Below are 4,003 nucleotides of genomic sequence, written 5' to 3'. Positions count from 1 at the left end.
ACTATGTCCACTGCTACCCCTGCATCTAATGATCTGGTGATCTGATCGTAAAAGGCCACCAGGTTGGTCTGACATGACCTGCCACTGATGAACCCGTGCTGATTGCCCCTAAGCATGCAGTCCCCTGCTGGCCCCTCCTGGATGTGTGCCAGAATTATTTTCTCAAACAGGTTGCACCCCCCCCAATTAAGTGCATATGCCTGCATGCATCCAAGACACCTGGACTTCTACACAGGTCTTCTGTATTCTTTCTACTAGCTGTGAATTGCAGAGCCAACACTTGAGTCCAAGTTGTCAGCAAACACACAGCTCTAAAGACCTCCCCAAGTTCCTGCATCACCCAAGCCTATATGTTATCCCAAGAAAGACTGCTTTTGCACCTTTCTGGTGCCATATCAGGGCTCTGTGTTCTCCAAATGAATGCAATCTTCACAACTGAAAAAGGACAATATGGGAAATGTAGTCCAGGAGGACTAGTTAAAAAGTACAGTCCATTAGCACGCAGCTTGATCATATGAAGCATACCATATTCCGCCTACTTCAAAGCTGCCTTTCCAGTACAGTGCAATGCTTGCCAAGGAGCCAGATGCTGTGGCTGGTGGAAATGCTGTCACAGCTTAAATTGTGGACCTGGTCTTTTCCTCTCTTTCCAAGGAAGGAGGAAGAACAGGATTGTGGTGAAGCACATGGAACAACTCTCCACCAGGTCTGATTTCAGATTGCAGATTTCTTAAATAAAATCTCTTTCTCCTCTCACAATGCTGAGCAAGGTAAAGCACAAATATTTGCAAATATTATGTGCAGTAAAAGCTAAGATATGTTGAAAGATGCTTGGCTGCAGACTTGAAGCATGTATTCTTTGTACTAATGCAGGGGTTTTCAACCTTTTTTAAGGAGTGTACCCCTTCTGGGCACACTTCTGGTGGAGCAGGGGGTGGAGGGTGGTGGCCAGACACAGAGCGGGAGGGAGAGGGGGCTTGCACACAGCGGTGCGGGGTGGTGGATGGCAGCAGCAGCGGCCATGTGCAAGCTCCCCGCCCCCCGTGTCTAGCCAGCTGGGAAGCATCTGTACAGCCTGCACAGGGGAGCTGCTGCCTTCATGCCCTCTCCCACCCTCCCAGCCCTGGTCCTGGGAGGTGGTGGAGCGGGATGCTGAGTAGCAGTGCTCCCTACCCCCTTTCCAAGTACACCCAGGAGTACACATACCCCTAGTTGACAACCCCTACACTAATGCATACAGCAGTTCTCTGCAAATTGAAAGCATGAAACCACAGCACTAAGCTAAAAGCCAGTTCAGATCATTACAATCTGCCCACCTGAATCTCCCCTGTAGTTTTAATTTGCTCCACTGTTTCTTTTTACTCTCTGTCCTAACCTTTTCTGTAGGATTTGCCTCCAATAAATAGATCAGATTCTGTAAAATGCTAAGAATCCTCAACTGCCATTATTCTCCAGTGGAGGAGGATAAGGTTTTAGGATGGCAGCATAACAGCATCTTAAAGCTATTGGAAAGAAGTGTTTATGGTGGTAGGCATGTTGTAAATGTAGTAGTGATACTAACTCAGGAATTCCTGGCACTCAGATGCTAGCCATTAGACCTCACCTCTATTATTTCTCTTTATCCTGCATTAGCTTGCAACAGTGAAGTCAAACCCTTTTCCCTTCCATAGTAGAATATTCTTGCTTTGTTCTCAGGAACAGCTTTTTCTATGCTTTGTACTTTATCAAGTCAGGTCAATATTCAGTCCTAGAAGGCAAGAAATCTCTGCCTTAAGTGCTTTAAAAGCTTTTCAATTTTCTGATGTACTTTAAAGAAAAATATACAAGTTTGGGGTCAGATTTTTTGGGAATGCTCTGCATTCTAGCAACTCCACCTAGGGTCAAAAAGTTTGCAAAGGTTTTGAAAAAGCATTCTCCTGCTTTTTTCATGTAATTGCCCTTTTAATTGAGTGCTGGTAAAGTAAGGGACTTCCTTATGTACATACAGGTTAATATTAGAAAAGAAGATTAATAAATAAACCTTGTTCACTGAAGGATGACGCTAGACTGGGCAGCAGTGAGAAAGCTGAAGTTTCTCCTGCTTGCCCTGAAAAGACCTCATCCTTTATTTGAAACAGAGTGCAGGAGAAACTAAATATACTTTTTCAGATGGCTAAAAATCTTCCAGATGTATAGTGCCATCCAGTAGGTTATTCTCAATAAATATTCATCTATAACAGCTAATACATTCTGGTCAAGCAACCAAGAATTGGTCAAACAATGAAGAAACTTCAAAGAGGATTTTCAGTGAGCAAAAGGCAAAGATTTCCTCTGCAGTCTATCATGTGATATGTTTTTGATATCGCTGACATCTCCTCCTCTTAACTTCTCTGAGCTTCTATACATTGAGGGGCATCTAGAACTCAGAAACAAGGAGTACAGTATTCTCAATGAGAGTTTTGTTGAAAACAGTGTAAGTACCAAAAAAGAAAAACAATTCCATATGCACAAGGTAGAGTATCAGACCAGACAACCAGACTACATACTTATCTGAGCATCGTCACAAGACAAGGACTTTTCCTGGTTTGTTTCAGAGGCATACCTGGGTACTTCTGGCCCCTGGGCAGCGGCAGCACATGCATCAGCGTCGGTGGCTGTGCTGCCACTGTCAGCCAAGCTTGTAGCACAGCAGCAGCTATTTCTGCACACCCAGCCCCTCAGCTCTCCCCCAAACTCAGTGTCCAGGACTGGTGGCCCCTTATCTACATTGTGGGTTTATCTGACCAAATCTCCTGGTAGGAACTAGTTCTTGAGACATTCACTTCCTGCCCAAATTGTGACCTTGATTATGCTGAATGGATTAGTTCATTTGAAGACAGACCCGTTGCCTTGCCAGTCATTACATTTGTTCTTTGGTGGTGCAGCACATGGAATAAAGTGACCTGTAGGCACCACAGTAATAAAGATAAAAGCCCACACCTCTGTAACCCTATGTGACACCTGATTTTGGTGCCACAAATGGGCAGTGCACTCCTGGCCCAATGTGAGAAGGGCTAGTTGATTTCATAGGGCATCTGAGCCATGTTGTCTGTTTCTCCAGCTGCTGCCTGTGTCTAGGAGTTTGTTCTGGGGGGCATCACCTGCCATACAGGACTTGTCCCCTGAAGAGCACTTGCAAGCTGACTTTTGGGTGCAGTGCAGGTTTATGTTTGCCTTTTGTGCTCCCATCTGCTTCTGTCTGATATCCTTCCTTCCCCACACACAAGCTGCATGGTCTGAGGGAAGTACAGTGCTGTTGTGGAAACAGCTGACCCTCACCCCTTGCTTTCTGTATGGAGAAGACAAGTTCTGTGCACAGAGGGTCCCCTAGCTGGAGGCAAAGGGTACCATGTGGTTGAGAGAAATTTTGGCTCATAGGAAAGAGGGTCCTACCCTTCTCCTTGTTAGAGCCAATTTGGCACAAGTGACTCCTTCAGGAAATTGCTTTGGTGTGCGTTCTACTGACTGTGACTTCCAGAAAGACATCAAGGTCCAGATCTACAATGCAGTCATCATCCCCGCTTGCCTCTACGGATGTGAAACATGGGTCACTTACTGTCATTATTGCAAGAGCCTGGAAAAGTATCATCAGTGATGCCTCCAGAAAATCCTTGGCATCAAATAGGAAGATCAGTGCATGGATACCAACATCTTTCCTGAAGCCAGCATTACCAGCACTGAGTCAGTGATCCTCAAGCACCAACTTCAATGGACCAGACATTGTGTGCAGACCCTGATTCTCAAATCCTAGAACAAGTACTCTATTCCCAGCTTAGTGAGATTTTACAGCAGCCAGAGGAAATGGTACAAGTACACATTGAAGGCATACCTCAAGAAAATGGACACTGACATCAAGAGCTAAGAGGAGCTGGCTGCTAACCAACTCCAATGGCACTGCAACCTCAACCAAGCAGCAGCCCACTTTGACATAAAGTGTCTTGCCCTCAAAGCAAAGAAGAGAGAGTAAAGGAAGAAAAAGGAGATG

The 4,003-nt window shown here is 45.3% G+C and overlaps 1 long non-coding RNA gene across 1 annotated transcript in view; it reads left to right on the top strand.

Annotated features, from left to right (window-relative positions):
- The first annotated feature begins 518 nt into the window (after nucleotides 1-518).
- Nucleotides 519-4,003, top strand: part of LOC109300152 — a 108,058-nt gene continuing 104,573 nt past the window's right edge. Inside the window, exon 1 of the long non-coding RNA XR_002098144.1 lies at nucleotides 519-770. This is a non-coding gene — a long non-coding RNA (uncharacterized LOC109300152). The remainder of the gene's footprint in view (nucleotides 771-4,003) is intronic.

This window comes from Gavialis gangeticus, unplaced genomic scaffold (assembly GCF_001723915.1).
Source record: "Gavialis gangeticus isolate Ggan-Ray unplaced genomic scaffold, GavGan_comp1, whole genome shotgun sequence".
NCBI lineage: Eukaryota > Metazoa > Chordata > Crocodylia > Gavialidae > Gavialis > Gavialis gangeticus.
The sequence above is the reverse complement of the archived record's forward strand: the minus strand, read 5'-3'. Positions and strand labels throughout refer to the sequence as shown.